At 40.9% G+C, this 18677-nt stretch overlaps 1 long non-coding RNA gene across 1 annotated transcript; it reads left to right on the top strand.

Annotated features, from left to right (window-relative positions):
* Nucleotides 1-12703: 12703 nt before the first annotated feature.
* LOC130361496 (uncharacterized) lies at nt 12704-17033 on the top strand. Its single transcript, XR_008891027.1, has 3 exons — nt 12704-12809; nt 14666-14738; nt 15833-17033. It is a non-coding gene; the product is annotated as an uncharacterized LOC130361496 (long non-coding RNA).
* The last annotated feature ends 1644 nt before the right edge of the window (nt 17034-18677 follow it).

Genomic DNA, 18677 nt, shown 5'->3' with positions numbered 1-18677 from the left:
ATTTTCTACCGCACCGGATGACACCAACCCTTGCAACGCCACTGTATACATACATACATATTCATAGATTCACTTGCTCATATATATATATACACATATACATAGATTCACTTGCTCACACATATATATATATATATATATATATATACACATACACACACACATACACACACATACATACATACACATATACATAGATTCACTTGCTCACATACATAGGCACATACATAGAGATAGACACACACACAAACACACATATATATGCACCTCACACTGACATACAGTCCCTCACATATATACACAGTCAGTTACACTAAGGCCCCAGCCATCCCTCTCTGCACAGGCACATACATAGAGATACACACAAACACATACACACAAATATATATACATACACACACACTGACATACAATCACTCACATATACACACACACACTTAGACACAATCACTCACATATATTTACAGTCACTTACAGTAAGGGCTGCATAGACTGAATTTTGTGTCTGGACATGCAGTGGGCGGGGCTTCTCTCTGCCTCCGCTGCTCCTGTCTCCTCCGTGTGGAGAGAAGCAGAGAAATGGCAGATAATGACAGGGTGAGTGGCGCCCCTTGCTGCAGGGAGGGCAGAGCACCCTCCATTAAACCACATACATATCTCCCCAGCAATGGATCCTTTTTACTTCACCTGTCACCCTGCAGCTCTTTTTGTGAGGGCACTAGAGGGGCAGGTGAGGAAAAGGGCAGGGGCTCCAGCTCCCTTTCACTCCTATGTGTGAACGTCCCTGCACCCACACATTGCTTTGTGTCCACATATGGAGTCAGGGGTGGACTGACAACACTTGGGGCCCCCAGACCAAAAAAAGGAAGGGCCCACTGCCTCCTCAGTCTTCTACCACGTCCCTTTTCCACCAAAATCTCCCACATAATAAACTAAAATGTATTTATGTAAGAAACACTTCAACGTAGGCAAATTTCCATGACCAATAATACTGGTATACAAGGAGTAAATATATACCACTGATCTGCAGCGTCCTCTTTCCTTTTCTTCTCTGTCTGGATCAGACCACCATGTCAATCTCTTACCATCTGCAGGGCAAACATGTCAAACTCTACATTTTTTTAGTGTCCACCCATCTATAGGCCCACAAACTGTAATAATCCCCTTCAGGTAGATAGGTAGCCACGTAAATAAGTAACTAGGTAGGCGGATCAGGAATCCAGATATGTAGGTAGGTGACTAGCCAGGTAGGTAGGTAGGGGGCTAGCAAGGTAGTTAGGCAGCCATGTATGAAGGCCAGACATGTACATAGTTAGGTAGCCAGGTATGTAGGTAGTTAGATAGCCTGGTATGTAGGTAAGTATTTAGGCATACATATAAAGTTAGGTAGCCCCCCCCCTTCCCTGTTGGTATAGACAGTAGAATTACCCCCCCCCCCCTCTACCTTGTAGGTATAGGCAGCAGAGTTAACCCCCCTTCCCTGTAGGCATGGGCGGTAGAGTTAACCCCCCTTCCCCATAGGTTTAGGCAGCAGAGTTAACCCTCCCCCCCTGTAGGTATAGGAACAGAGTAGACCCCTCCCCCTTTCCCCATAGGTATAGGCAGCAGTTAACCCCCCCCCCCTTTCCTCATAGGTATAGGCAGCAGTTAACCTCCCTTTCCCCATAGGAATAGACAGCAGTTAGCCCCCCCTTTCCCATAGATATAGGCATCAGTTAACACCCCCCCCTTTCCCCATAGATATAGGCAGCAGTCAACCCGCCCTTTCCCCATAGGTATAGGTAGCAGTTAACACCTCCCCCCCCCTTTCCCCATAGGTATAGGCAGCAGTTAACCCCCCCCCCCCCCCGCTTTCCACATAGGTATAGGTAGCAGTTAACCCTTCTTTCCCCATAGGTATTGGCAGAAGTTAATTCGCCCCCCCCCCCCCTTTCCCCATAAGTATAAGCAGCAGTTAAGACCCCCCATTTCCAGATGGGTATAGGCAGCAGTTAAAATCCCCACCCCTTTCCCCATATCGTTAAGCCCCTAACCCTTTGCCCATATAGGCAGCAATTAAACCCCCACCCTTTCCCCTACGATGGTTAAGAAAAAATGATGCTCCCACGCAGCGATCTCCTCAGCAGCAGGGCCCATGTCTTCTCTCCTTCACAGTGCAGGCACCGATGAGTGACTTCATCGGCGCCTGCACTGCATGTTGCATGGGGGGGCGGAGGTCACGTCTCCTCCGTGTGTAGGCCACAGATACAGCTCGCACAGAGGAGATGCGTTCTGTTGTATGTGCGTGCACCGCACATACAGGTGTGGTGGCCCAGTACGGGAGGTGTTTCTCCAGGTGTTCCCAGGTCCCCCTGCATTAGTTTCTCAATGGTAAATATGTTGTACTGTATAAAATGTGTTATCACCTTAAGAGTTATACCATGTGATATGCCATGTGCTTGTTACCCAGGAGGTACCAGTTACCAGGTGATTCCAGGGGTGACCTATGGGCTCCCTGCTAGTCTCCCCCATACAAGCCCTGGGTGGAGCTAGCCTCTCTCTCTTTGAGCTCTGCTCTTCTGCTAAGCTGAGGTCCACTGCAGTCGTGCCTAGTGTGTGTGTCCAGAGGGTTGGTAACCTCAAAGTCAAGTCCTGCAGCCACCATCAAGTCAAGTAAGCTAAAATTACAGCTTTATGAGTCAAGTCAAGTCAGTCCCTGTCATTTGTCAATTCAGCGTGGTTTGCATTTAATTGTCCAGTCCTACTACGAGTCCTAGCAAGCCCTTAAGGTCTCTGCATCACTGGTCAACTCCTTGTGCCGTGGCTGAACTGTATAGACTTTACCAACTGTCTACCCTCAGTAAAGCTACCATTGTCAGTAACTTGGCGTCGGAGTCTTTATTGCCCCCGTGCCTAGCCCAGGATCCAGCAGTATACCTTCGGTTGGTTTTAGGCTAAACCACACACTGGCATCATGAATACAAGGGGTTAATGCCATCTGCCCCTAGGGTAGCAACATCTGCCCTCATCATACCCCTCGACCACACAGGAGAAAGCAGCGCTGTCTGCCGGGATGAGTGTCCCGGATCCTTAGTAGCGGCGGGCCCTTTACCCGGCCGGGCACTCAGACAACGTCTGATCCGACCATCCGGTCAGTCCTCCCCTGTATGGGGTATTTCCGTATTCAGGGAAAATTGTGTTATAAATTTTGGGGGTCTTTTTCTCCTTTTACCTCCTTGTGAAATTGAAAGGCATTGGGGAACACCAGCATGTGAGTGTAAAAAGTGAATTTCTCTTACACTAACACGCTGGTGTAGCCCCCAACTTTTCTTTTTCATAAGGAGTAAAAGTAGCAAAACTCCTCCAAAATTTGTAACACAAATTTTCCTGAGTATGTAAATACCCCATATGTGGCCCTAAACTGATGCTTTGAAATACGACAGGGCTCCGGAGAGAGCTCCATGCGCATTTTAGGCATAAATTAGGGATTTGCATAGGAGTGGACTCCTATGCAACCATTGTGCTTGCCTCTTCCACTAAAAGTACCCTACAGCAGTGTTTCCCAAACAGGATGCCTCCAGCTGTTGTAACACTACAACTCCCAGCATGTTTGGACAGTCAATGGCAGTTCGGCCACGCTGTGGAGTTGTTGATTTGCAATAGCTGGAGGCTGCATTTAGTAAACAGTGCCGTACGAGCTGTTATAAATTTTTATTGGGGGGTTGGGTCAGGAGGTAATGATGCAAAGGTGTGTGTCTATGTAGTGTTTTACTCTTTATTTTTGTGTTAGTGTAGTGTAGGTGATTTTTCTGTACGTACACACAGTCGGGTTTACAACAAGTTTTCCGCTACAAGTTTGATCCACGGCAAATTTCTCACAACCCAAACTCGGAACGGGGAACTTACGGCACCGATCTCTTTTTTTTCCAGGCCATTGGGTCACCAGAGATCCGAATGGCCTGGAAATGTCATATGGAAGGTCACAGTTTAGAGACCACTGCACAGTGGTCACCAAACTGTGGCCCTCCAGATGTTGCAAAACTACAACTTTCAGCATCCCCAGACAGCCAACCCCATGTTTCCTGCTGTGAGTTTGAAGAGGAGCAGGCTCTCTGTGCCAAATTTTTGGCAGCAAATTTCCGCTGATGAAAATCCACCTCAACCCCTATTTTATAATGCAGATCTGTCACAAATATGCAGCAAAATGAGCATAATGAGCGGCTGTTCTGACTCGGATTTCACTAAGGTTCATTATTTTTCTCTAGGATACAGCATGGCGGCAGCAGCTACATCATAAGTATTTAAAATATTTTTAATGCTGCCCCCCAGGTTCCTGGTTGAAAATATAGCCCAGTGTGTCAGAAATGTGACAGACCCTATTTAACTCTTCCCATTTCATTTATTTTCTTTTTTTTTTCTTCTTCCCTGCCTTCTAAGATAACTTTTTATTTTTCCACCAACAGAGTCGTATAATGGGGATTTTTTTTATTTATAGCACAACATTCTTTAATATTTTGTCTTGTAAAATGTTAGATATCACAATGGAAGCCTAACAGATCCCATTAAAAATAACACTATAAAATCATACAGTGGCCTTACCAGCTTTCTTTCTTAACCTTCCCTTATGACATCACACATGTGACATCAGTCTTTGGTTGATACCTTTACCAGCCACTAGTACAGTTCAGGCCTTAGGTATCAGAGGGAGCGCACACAAAGAGCAGGAGATGAGGAAGAGGACAAGATGACACAGGAGAGGTACATCAATCCTAAATATTGATCAGAATACATCTAGAGTTCTAGACTTGCAAATAATGACTAGATCTTTTAAATAAAATGTGTCACAATAATAGTGTTAATTGTATTAAATCTAGTTATTTATCTATACACTTTTCTGCTGATCAATAATGACCAAGTATATACTGTTTATATTCAATTCTATTATACAAAGAGTTGGGGGGGGGGTGTATGTCCTGTATGGGTATATTAAGTCTATGGGGGAGAATCATCAAAACCTGTGTAGAGGAAGAGTGGAGCATCAGATCAGATCGCTTCTTTCAGTTTTTAGAGGCCTTTTTAAAATGAAAGAATCAATCTTATTGGTTTCTACGGGCAACAGGTCAACATTTCCTCTGCGCTGGTGTTGATAAATCTCCCCCTATATGTATAGTTTTCTATACTAAGAAAGTCAAAAGCACCTAAATGTCTAAAACACACCTATATGTTCAGTGTATGTGACCTACTAATGGGGGTGACAGGGAAGTAATGTAAGAGATGTCTGACCTTTAACATGACCTCCTGTTATAACCTAAAACAAGAAATTAGGCTGAAATAACGTATATTTCACTATTATAATGCTGGATTTCTTGTATGACTATTAGTACTGAATCATAAAAAGAAATGCATACATTGAATTTCCTTTAACATGATTGTCCCACAGAGCAAATTTGGTAAAATCAGATGTGTGCCCCATACATATATGTAAAGGGGTACAAAAATAATTTATATCCCTGTAGAGTTCTTCTCCCTCATGGATCTGATCCCCTAGTATCCTCTCTGAGCTGGAACCCTACCGTTGCCAGGCAACTTTCCCCCAATCCCCCTTGCTTATAAGCACAGTGGAAACAAACTGCCATTACCTTCAGGACACTGCAGTTGAACTGAGCATGTGTTAGGGTGCATTCACACCACGTTTTAGCTATACAGGGACCTGATTTGGCTGGGGGCAGTGAAAACCAGGTGCTCCCTTATCCCAGCCAGACCTGGCCCCCTTCTCATTCATTTGAATGATCTGACCAGAGTCAAACTGCGGTTTTCAGTTGGTTCAGAAAAACGGATATGGGGCAAAAATGAGCCGACCGGAGACATTGTTTGACTCAGGTTGGCTCATTTAAATGAATGAGAAGGGGGCCGGGACCGGCTGGGATATGGGAGCGCCCGGTTTTCACTCCCCCCAGCTGGATCCGGTCCCCATATAGCTAAAACGTGGTGTGAACCCACCCTTACCCCGACTTAGTGGGTCGTAACCAACAGTTATCAATACAATGCAGGTACATGGAGAATTAGTAATCTTATATCTCTCAAACAATATTGTAATCCTGGTACATTTAAATATGTTAAATGTCACATAATGCATTAGTATAGAACTTTTGTTTGTTGGTATTTCTTTTTTTAAATGAGACAACTTCTTTAACCCCTTAACCCCTTAAGGACTCAGCCCATTTTGGCCTTAAGGACTCAGACAATTTAATTTTTACGTTTTCATTTTTTCCTCCTCGCCTTCTAAAAATCATAACTCTTTTATATTTTCATCCACAGACTAGTATAAGGGCTTGTTTTTTGCGCGACCAGTTGTCCTTTGTAATGACATCACTCATTATATCATATGGCGCAACCAAAAAACACTATTTTTGTGGGGAAATTAAAACGAAAAACGCAATTTTGCTAATTTTGGAAGGTTTTGTTTTCACGCCGTACAATTTATGGTAAAAATGACGTGTGTTCTTTATTATGAGGGTCAATACGATTAAAATGATACCCATTATTATATACTTTTATATTATTGTTGCGCTTAAAAAAAATCACAAACTTTTTAACCAAATTAGTACGTTTATAATCCCTTTATTTTGATGACCTCTAACTTTTTTATTTTTCCGTATAAGCAGTGGTATGAGGGCTCATTTTTTGCGCCATGATCTGTACTTTTTTTTGATACCACATTTGCATATAAAAAACTTTTAATACATTTTTTATAATTTTTTTTTAATAAAATGTATTAAAAAAGTAGGAATTTTGGACTTTTTTTATTTTTTTTCATTCACGCCGTTCACCGTACGGGATCATTCACATTTTATTTTAATAGTTCGGACATTTACGCACGCGGCGATACCAAATATGTCTATAAAAAATGTTTTTTACGCTTTTTGGGGGTAAAATAGGAAAAAACGGACGTTTTACTTTTTTATTGGGGGAGGGGATATTTCTTTTTTTTTACTTTTACTTTAACATTTTTTTACATTTTTTTTTACACTTGAATAGTCCCCATAGGGGACTATTCATAGCAATACCATGATTGCTAATACTGATCTGTTCTATGTATAGGACATAGAACAGATCAGTATTATCGGTAATTTTCTGCTCTGGTCTGCTCGATCACAGACCAGAGCAGGAGACGCCGGGAGCCGCACGGAGGAAGGAGAGGGGACCTCCGTGCGGCGTTATGAATGATCGGATCCCCGCAGCAGCGCTGCTGGCGATCCGATCGTTCATTTAAATCGCGAACCGCCGCAGATGCCGGGATCTGTATTGGTTATCTCGCGGGCGTCGGCCATTGCCGGCGGGTCCCTGGCTGCGATTAGCAGCCGGGATCAGCCGCGCATGACACGGGCATCGCTCCGATGCCCGCGGTTATGCTTAGGACGTAAATGTACGTCCTGGTGCGTTAAGTACCACCTCACCAGGACGTACATTTACGTCCTGCGTCCTTAAGGGGTTAAGGACCCAGCCATTTTACACCTTAGGACCAGGCCATATTTTGCACATCTGACCACTGTCACTTTAAACATTAATAACTCTGGAATGCTTTTAGTTATCATTCTGATTCCGAGATTGTTTATTCGGGACATATTCTACTTTAACATAGTGGTAACATTTTGTGGTAACTTGCAACCTTTCTTGGGGAAAAATCCCAAAATGTGATGAAAAATTTGAAAATTTAGCATTTTTCTAACTTTGAAGCTCTCTGCTTGTAAGGAAAATGGATATTCCAAATATTTTTTTTATATTCACATATGCAATATGTCCACTTTATGTTTGCATCATAAAATTTACGTGTTTTCACTTTTGGAAGACACCAGAGGGCTTCAAAGTTCCAAACTCACTATTTTTCAGGGACCAGTTCAGGTTTGAAGTGGATTTGAAGGGTCTTCATCTTAGAAATACCCCACAAATGACCCCATTATAAAAACTGCACCCCCCAAAAGTATTCAAAATGACATTCAGTCAGCGTTTTAACCCTTTAGGTGTTTCACAGGAATAGCAGCAAAGGGAAGGAGAAAATTCGCAATCTTCATTTTTTACACTCGCATGTTCTTGTAGACCCAATTTTTGAATTACCATATACCTCATATGTCTATGTAAAGTGTTCGGCGAGCGCAGTAGAGGGCTCAGAAGCGAAGAAGGGGGTTTTGGAGAGTACGTTTTTCTGAAATGGTTTTTGGGGGGCATGTTGCATTTAGGAAGCCCCTATGGTGCCAGAACAGCAAAAAAAAAAAAAAAAAAAAACACATACCATACCATTTTGGAAACTAGACCCCTTGAGGAGCGTAACAAGGAATTAAGTGAGCCTTAATACCCCACAGGTGTTTCACCACTTTTGCATATGTAAAAAAATAAATAAAAAATTCACTAAAATGTGTGTTTCCCCCCAAATTTCACATTTTTGCAAGGGTTAATAGCAGAAAATACCCCCCAAATTTTGTAACCCCATCTCTTCTGAGTATGGAGGTACCCCATAAGTTGACCTGAAGTGCACTACGGGTGAGAAGAGAAGGAGTCATATTTGGCTTTTTGAGAGCAAATTTTGCTCGGGGGGCATGTCGCATTTAGGAAGCCCCTATGGTGCCAGGACAGCAAAATAAAAAACACATGGCATACCATTTTGGAAACTAGACCCCTTGAGGAATGTAACAAGGAATCAAGTGAGCCTTAATACCCCACAGGGGTTTCACGACTTTTGCAAACGTAAAAAAAAAAAAAATTCACTAAAATGTGTGTTTCCCCCCCAAAATTTCAAATTTTTGCAAGGGTTAACAGGGGAAGCCCCTATGGTGCAAGGACAGCAAAATAACCCCCACATAGCATACCATTTTGGAAACTAGACCCCTTGAGGAACATAACAAGGGGTACAGTGAGCATTTACCCCCCCCCCCCCCCCCCCACTGGTGTCTGTCAGATCTTTGGAACAGTGGGCTGTACAAAATGTTTTATTTGCACAGCCCACTGTTCCAAAGATCTGTCAGACACCAGTGGGGTGTAAATTCTCACTGCACCCCTCATTACATTCCGTGAGGGGTGTAGTTTCCGAAATGGGGTCACATGTGGGGTTTTATTTTTTTTGCGTTTGTCAAAACCGCTGTAACAATCAGCCACCTCTGTGCAAATCACATCAAATGTACATGGTGCACTCTCCCTTCTGGGCCTTGTTGTGCGCCCCCAGAGCACTTTGCGCCCACATATGGGGTATCTCCGTAGTCGGGAGAAATTGCTTTACAAATTTTGGGGGGCTTTTTTCCCTTTTACCTCTTGTCAAAATGAAAAGTATAGGGCAACATCAGCATGTTAGTGTAAAAAATTTATTTTTTTACACTAACATGCTGGTGTAGACCCCAGCTTCACCTTTTCATAAGGGGTGAAAGGAGAAAAAGCCCCCCAAAATTTGTTAGGCAATTTCTCCCGAGTACGGTGATACCCCATATGTGGCCCTAAACTGTTGCCTTGAAATACGACAGGGCTCCGAAGTGAGAGAGCGCCATGTGCATTTGAGGCCTGAATTAGGGATTCGCATAGGGGTGGACATAGGGGTATACTACGCCAGTGATTCCCAAACAGGGTGCCTCCAGCTGTTGAAAAACTCCCAGCATGCTTGGACAGTCAACGGCTGTCTGGCAATACTGGGAGTTGTTGTTTTGCAACAGCTGGAGGCTCCATTTTGGAAACAGTGGCGCACCAGACGTTTTTCATTTTTATTGGGGAGGGGAGGTGGGGCTGTGTAGGGGTATGTGTATATGTAGTGTTTTTTTCTTTTTCTTTTATTTTGTGATAGTATAGTGTAGTGTAGTGTTTTTAGGGTACAGTCACATGGGCGAGGGATTACAGCGAGTTTCCCGCTGCGAGTTTGAGCTGCCGCGCAAAATTTGCTGCATCGCAAACTTGCAGCCTGATACTCACTGTAAGCCCCCTGCCCATGTGAATGTACCCTGTACATTCACAGGGGGGCCTCCAGCTGTTGCAAAACTACAACTCCCAGCATGCACTGTCTATCAGTGCATGCTGGTAGGTATAGTTTTGCAACAGCTGGAGGCACACGGGTTGGGAAACACTGAGTTAGGAAACAGACAATGTTTCCCAACCAGTGTGCCTCCAGTTGTTGCAAAACCACTACTCCCAAACATTCTCAGGCATGCTGGAAGTAGATGTTCTGCAACATCTTGAGAGCCAGATGTTGCCGAACTACAACTCCCAGAATGCTTGGAGTTGTAGTTTTGCAACATCTGGAGGACTACAGTTTGTAGACCACTAATACAGTGGTTCCCAATCTGTGCCCTTCCAAATGTTGCAAAACTACAACTCCCAGTATGCCAAAACTGTCCAGGCATGCTGGGAGTTGTAGTTCTGCAACATCTGAAGGGCCAGATGTTACAGAACTACAACTCCCAGCATGCCTGGACAGTAATGGCATGCTGAGGATGTGTAGTTTTGCAACATCTGGAAGGGCACAGTGGTCTCCAAACTGTGGACCTCCAGCTGTTGCAAAACTGCAACTCCCAGCATGCCCAGGGCATTTGCCCTGGATGCCTGCTGAAGCATTTCAGCAGGCATCCGCTTCTGATCTCAGCCCGGCGCGCGGCAGGGCCCGGAAAACGCCAGGACGTACGGGGACGTCCTGGGTCCTTAAAGCCCAGGTGCTGGGACGTCCCCGTACGTCCTGGGTCCTTAAGGGGCTAAAGGTGTACTCCGCCCATAGACATCTTATCCCCTATCCAAAACATTGTGGATGAGATGTCTGATCCTGGAGTGGGTCTGGCCACTGGGACCCCCCACGATATCTGGGCCGACTCTGCGGAATCTGTGGCAATCCATATCGCCAAACCACACCCCCTCTATTCATGTCTATGGGAAGGGGCGTGACGGCACAGAGATCTCGGGGGTTCCCAGTGGCAAGACACCTGCCATCAGACATCTTATTCCCTATCCTTTCTATAGCGGATAAGATGTTCAGGGGCAGAGTACCACTTTAAAGGGAATTTATCAACTCTATTTGCTCCAAAGAACTTCAGACCCTATTGTACCTTTTTTTTTTTTTAGCTGATAATAGTTGCCTAATTTGTAAAATCAGTGTTCAATTTTTCAGCCAAGTTCCAAAGAGGTGGGGTTAATCTGCTGAAGTGCCGAAGCTTGGCACACCTCCTCGGTTGCTCCCACCTCCCAGGCCCTCCTTGATTGATGTTCTGAGCCCGGTTTTTCAATCAAGAAGGAGCTGGAGGGGAGAGTAAGTAAGTGGATGTGCCGGGATGAGACACTTGAGCAGCTTAGATCAGCCTCCTTGCACCCTACATTTGTGTATTACACCTGAATATTAGACAATACTGGATTAAACTATGTGGAATGTTGATTTAGGGATCTATCCAATTGCTAGCAGGCCATGGACACAAGATTACATATAAGATAAGGTTATATGCCGACCAGGTATTATATTGTAGTTCCCAGCGATTTGAATCTAACTTTGAAGGGGTAGTGCCTTTAGGCACTTCCCCCTTCAAAGTTAGCGGGTCATGTAGAAATTTTTCTGTACCATGTCTATGACAATCATGGGTGCTTTTTGCCTTCCTTAGGTTGTAGGGCTATTGTTACCATTAAAATTGTCAGAACCCTAAAATAAACCCTAACAGACCCAACTAAACTAAGGAATACATGTTCATAGTTATTAAAAAGAGGAAACACACCCCTCAAGGAACATAACAAGGGGTACAGTGAGCCTTAACACACCACAGGTGTTTGATGACTTTTTGTAAAATTTGGATGAGTAAATAAAAAAAATAGGAGGAAATACGAGAAAATGCCCCTCAAAATTTGTAACCCCATTTCTTCTGGGTTTGGAAGTATCCCATGTATGGATGTAAAGTGCTCTGCGCCATTGGGCTTTTGGAGAGAGAATTCGTCTGGAATTCAAGTCAGGGGACATGTGCGTTTACAAAGCCCCCATGGTGCCAGAACAGTGGACCCCCCCACATGTGACTCTATTTTGGAAACAACACCCCTCACAGAATGTAACAATGGGTGCAGTGAGCATTTACACCCCACTGACGTTTGACAGACTTTTGGAACAGTGGGCTGTGCAAATGAAAACTTAAATTTTTCATTTTCATGGACCCCTGTTCCAAAAATCTGTCAGACACCAGTAGGGCATAAATGCTCACTGCACCCCTTATTACATTCCATGAGGGGTGTAGTTTCCAAAATGGGGTCACATGTTGGGGGGGGGTTCCGCTGTTCTGGCACCATGGGGGCTTTGTAAACGCACATGGCCTTCAATTTCAGCCAAATTCTCTCTCCAAAAGTCCAATGGCGCTCCTTCTCTTCTGAGCCCTGTAGTGAGCCAGCAGAGCACTTTATGTCCACACATGGAGTTATTTATATATTCAGAAGAAATGGTGATACAAATTATGGGGGGCTTTTTCTCAATTACCCCTTGTGAAAATGAAAAATTTGGGATAACATTAGAAATTAGAAATATTAGCAATAAATTCATCATAAAATATACTTACTGTTAAATACTTTAACTCAATATAAAATTAAAATAAAAACAATAAAAATTAATAAAATGTAAAAAATATATATAAAAAATATGTATATAAAAATCTAAAATCACTAACTAAAAAATAAAATACACAAAATACATAAAAAATACAAATAATAACATAAATATAACAAAAATAAAATATAGGTAAAGTGCGAGCTGATCAGCTACCACCGGACCATCCTCCCAAAACCAACGCACGGCAGGTGTATGGCAGCACCGAATGCAGAAACAAGGAAGAAATGGCAGCGAGGTAAAGCGGATCCCAGATTTATTAAATGGATAAAAACAGGAACGGTAAATACAGGGTTACGCGTTTCAGGCGTGTAACAGGACGCCCTTAGTCATACTAAAATATAAAATATAGCACCAATCACTAATAATAAATAGATTAAGATTATACAAGCAAGTACTTTCTGAATAAGATAACGTTTTTTCACTTCCATCTACTGTATATATATATATGTGTGTATATATATATATATATATATATATATATATATATATATATATATAATTCCCTCTGCTTCCCTTCTCCCTTCCTTATTCCCCCCCGCCCCTCCCTTGCAACTTACATGCTACTCAAGAAATCCATATCTTAGGACATCATATATCCCAGACTACCATAGCTTATTACATAACAAACAGAATAAATAGCAGTCTATACCGATTCACAGAATATAAATAAATAAAATATTTTTTTCTCCTATAAAATTGCATGAGTTACAAGATCATTTACATGAGAATATAATTACTCATGTTAATACCACACTTTTACATACTCCATGGTCTGCACTATGGATAATTTGGAACATACCCTACACAGTCTTAGTCCCATAACATGTGCAGTAGTACTCTAGAAGTGAAATACAGACAAAGTCCGAAGTCATGCGCACAGGTCCAGCAATATGTAGATATCGTGAGAAGTGAATCATCCATCATGAGGCTTGCGCATTGATTACCAATGTGTGGACATGCGTACCTACTGTGACATCACATGTAAACAAAGGTGGTGATAGGCGCAGAAAATAAACACATGCCAGACCATAACAAACTGTATGATTGGTTGCGACTTTTCGCAGGATTGGTACACAACAATAGCGGGACACAAGATTGTGATGTGCGGCCATCTGATTGGCGATAGCACGGCACAGGAAATGAACGCAATGTGAGATTATATAAAGCCTACCTTGCGTCCGGGGCACCATTAGCCTCAAAGCCCTTGACCAAGCTGGTTTATTCAGCGAAACGTCGAAGAGGCTAGCCATGTTTTAATACAGCGTGTGTTCACTGTTAGTAATGTTAATGCAGCATGCATACTCACCTACTAGTGCACAGATCATAGTGCACAATATATATTAATTGTTGAGAGAGTTAACAGAAACTTAGTAGGTAGGAGAGGTTTTCCATTCCCATAAAAACTTCTGTGACACCGCCGATAATTTTAAACCGTGTGTTTCATAAGGGTAGCTTTTTAGTTTGTGAATTGAATAAAGTTTAAAAGTTTTAGGGGGGCTTCTAGTAAGGGTTTTCCCCAGAAGGGGTAGCCCCTTAAAGGTTGATATTGCACTATTACCCTGGAACCTTCAGGGATCCTTTTTTGTTTAATTCACTGACCATAGGAGGAAAGTAAACATTGCTGGTTAGCTCAATGGTGCTGATCGGGACCTCCGCGATAAAATCGTGGCGTCCCGAACAGCTTGCAGGACGCGAGGAGGATCCCTACCTGCCTCCTCGCTGTCCGATCGCCAAATGACTGCTCCATGCCTGAGATCCAGGCAGGAGCAGTTGAGTGGCAATAACACTGATCAATGCCATGCTAAAAGAAACAAAAAATAACACATACCCCAAACATTGCAAACACAAAACCCCCAAAAACCTGTCAATAGTCTCTGTCAACATGATCCTGGGAGGGAAAATACACTGCACTACAACAGAAATAAAAATCCCTATCATCTATATCTCAATGGGTTCCATCTTTTCTTTTGTTCTTTTTTCTAATGCGGTTTTATAATCCCTGAGACAAGTAGTTCTGGCCCTAGAGTGTTATATATATTAGCGTCTGTAGCATGTATAAGGGACATGTTATCATACCTGTGTCTTTTATAGGTGATTGATGCCCGGTGAGAAGATAAAAGTGACCTATACCCCCGTCAGCTGTAGGAAAGGAACCAAGAGACAGGTAATTAATATTTATATTAATTACTGATAACAATCAGGCTAGATATAACATCTAGACCTGCAGAGATGTCATAGTCTCTACCTTATACATGAAGATATATGTGATTTTAATAAGTATATCGTCTATACAGCTTCTTATATAACACAACTGTGTCTCAGGTACAGAGATTGGGAACATTTATGATTTCTAATATCTGTTTTTTATTTGTAGTAATCCCTTTTTCAATAGACAGACCGCAGATTTAAGACATAACTGTACTGTAAAGAAAAATCTATAAGTTAATGTAATAAATCACATACTATAACTGATTATTGCCATTTAAAACTATGAAAAATACATTATGTTGATTATAAAACAGAAATACAGAATGGAGACAACCGTCTGTGGCTCAAGCTCGACTGCCCCTTTCTTTGAGTGGCCCCTCAATGTTGTGGAAACGGGTGGAGGACATTGTCTCCATTAGAATGGGTCCCCCTACAATGCTTCGGCTGTTGATCTGAAGTGCATTCTGTGCTTTGGAACCTCGGGGGCAAACTGTATTTCTGTTATTAATTTTTAGTTTAGCAATTCCCACCGCAACATGGTTAACCTCTATCCTAAATTTCTGCACAAAATTGATGACAGACATTCCAAGAAATATTTTACCAAATAAAAATATATAAAATATTGATGAAATTGATGAATAATAATAACAACAAAAATAACAGTTTTTGATTAAAAAACTAAAATAATTTATAAAATATTTTGCTCCTGCCCCCTTCCCCCAAAAATAAAAAAAACATATATTACCATTAAAATTTATGAATAAAGAAACAAAAAATAACACATACCCCAAACATTACAAACACAAAACCCCCAAAAACCTAACAATAGTCTCTGTCAACATCATCCTGGGAGGGATAATACACTGCAATGCAATAGAAATAAAAATCCCTATCATCTATATCTCAATGGGTTCCATCTTTTCTTTTGTTCTTTTTTCTAATCCGGTTTTATAATCCCTGAGACAAGTAGTTCTGGCCCTAGAGTGTTAGATATATTAGCATCTGTAGCATGTATAAGGGACATGTTATCATACCTGTGTCTTTTTATAGGTGATTGATGCCCTGTGAGAGGGTGAAAGGGACCTATACCCCCGTCAGCTGCAGGAAAGGAACAAAGAGACAGGTAATTAATATTTATATTAATTACTGATAACAATCAGGCTAGATACAACATCTAAACCTGCAAATATGTCATAGTCTCTACCTTATACATGAAGATATATGTGTTTTTAATAAGTATATCGTCTATAGACAGCTTCTTATATAACACAACCTTGTCTCAGGTACAGAGATTAGGAACATTTTTGATTTCTAATATCTGTTTTTTATTTGTAGTAATCCCTTTTTCAATAGACTGACCGCAGATTTAAGACAAAGCTATACTGTAAAGAAAAATCTATAAGTTAATGTAATAAATCACATACTATAACTGATTATTGCCATTTAAAACTATGAAAAATACATTATGTTGATTATAAAACAGAAATACAGAATGGAGACAACCGTCTGTGGCTCAAGCTCGACTGCCCATTTCTTTGAGTGGCCCCTCAATGTTCTGGAAACGGGTGGAGGACATTGTCTCCATTAGAATGGGTCCCCCTAAGATGCTTCGGCTGTTGATCTGAAGTGCATTCTATGCTTTGGAACCTCGGGGGCAAACTGTATTTCTGTTATTAATTTTTAGTTTAGCAATTCCCACCGCAACATGGTTAACCTCTATCCTAAATTTCTGCACAAAATTGATAAAAGACATTCCAAGAAATATTTTGCCAAATAAAAATATATAAAATATTGATGAAGTTGATGAATAATAATAACAACAAAAATAACAGTTTTTTATTAAAAAACAAATAAACAATAATAATTTATCAAATATTTTGCTCCTGCCCCCTTCCCCAAAATAAAAAAACATATATTACCCTTACAATTTATAAATAAAGAAACAAAAAATAAAACATACCCCAAACATTGCAAACACAAAACCCCCAAAAATCTAACAATAGTGTCTGTCAACATCATCCTGGGAGGGATAATCCACTGCACTACAATAGAAATAAAAATCCCTATCATCTATATCTCAATGGGTTCCATCTTTTCTTTTGTTCTTTTTTCTAATGCGGTTTTATAATCCCTGAGACAAGTAGTTCTGGCCCTAGAGTGTTATATATATTAGCGTCTGTAGCATGTATAAGGGACATGTTATCATACCTGTGTCTTTTTATAGGTGATTAATGCCCAGTGAGAGGGTGAAAGGGACCTATACCCCCGTCAGCTGCAGGAAAGGAACAAAGAGACAGGTAATTAATATTTATATTAATTACTGATAACAATCAGGCTAGATATAACATCTAGACCTGCAGAGATGTCATAGTCTCTACCTTATACATGAAGATATATGTGTTTTTAATAAGTATATCATCTATACACAGCTTCTTATAGAACACAACTGTTTCTCAGGTACAGAGATTGGGAACATTAATGATTTCTAATATCTGTTTTTTATTTGTAGTAATCCCTTTTTCAATAGACTGACCGAAGATTTAAGACATAATTGTACTGTAAAGAAAAATCTATAAGTTAATGTAATAAATCACATACTATAACTGATTATTGCCATTTAAAACTTTGAAAAATACATCATGTTGATTATAAAACAGAAATACAGAATGGAAACAACCGTCTGTGGCTCAAGCTCGACTGCCCCTTTCTTTGAGTGGCCCCTCAATGTTGTGGAAACGGGTGTAGGATATTGTCTCCATTAGAATGGGTCCCCCTACGATGCTTCGGCTGTTGATCTGAAGTGCATTCTGTGCTTTGGAACCTCGGGGGCAAACTGTATTTCTGTTATTAATTTTTAGTTTAGCAATTCCCACCGCAACATGGTTAACCTCTATCCTAAATTTCTGCACAAAATTGATAACAGACATTCCAAGAAATATTTTACCAAATAAAAATATATAAAATATTGATGAAATTGATGAATAATAATAACAACAAAAATAACAGTTTTTGATTAAAAAACAAAAAAACTAAAATAATTTATAAAATATTTTGCTCCTGCCCCCTTCCCCCAAAAATAAAAAAACATATATTACCCTTAAAATTTATGAATAAAGAAACAAAAAATAACACATACCCCAAACATTACAAACACAAAACCCCCAAAAACCTAACAATAGTCTCTGTCAACAACATCCAGGGAGGGATAATACACTGCACTGCAATAGAAATATAAATCCCTATCATCTATATCTCAATGGGTTCCATCTTTTCTTTTGTTCTTTTTTCTAATGCGGTTTTATAATCCCTGAGACAAGTAGTTCTGGCCCTAGAGTGTTAGATATATTAGCGTCTGTAGCATGTATAAGGGACATGTTATCATACCTGTGTCTTTTTATAGGTGATTGATGCCCGGTGAAAGGGTGAAAGGGACCTATACCCCCGTCAGCTGCAGGAAAGGAACAAAGAGACAGGTAATTAATATTTATATTAATTACTGATAACAATCAGGCTAGATACAACATCTAAACCTGCAAAGATGTCATAGTCTCTACCTTATACATGAAGATATATGTGTTTTTAATAAGTATATCGTCTATAGACAGCTTCTTATATAACACAACCATGTCTCAGGTACAGAGATTAGGAACATTTATGATTTCTAATATCTGTTTTTTATTTGTAGTAATCCCTTTTTCAATAGACCTACCGTAGATTTAAGACATAACTGTATTGTAAAGAAAAATCTATAAGTTAATGTAATAAATCACATACTATAACTGATTATTGCCATTTAAAACTATGAAAAATACATTATGTTGATTATAAAACAGAAATACAGAATGGAGACAACCGTCTGTGGCTCAAGCTCGACTGCCCATTTCTTTGAGTGGCC

Source organism: Hyla sarda, chromosome 3, assembly GCF_029499605.1.
Source record: "Hyla sarda isolate aHylSar1 chromosome 3, aHylSar1.hap1, whole genome shotgun sequence".
NCBI classification, from domain to species: Eukaryota; Metazoa; Chordata; class Amphibia; order Anura; family Hylidae; genus Hyla; species Hyla sarda.
The sequence above is the reverse complement of the archived record's forward strand: the minus strand, read 5'-3'. Positions and strand labels throughout refer to the sequence as shown.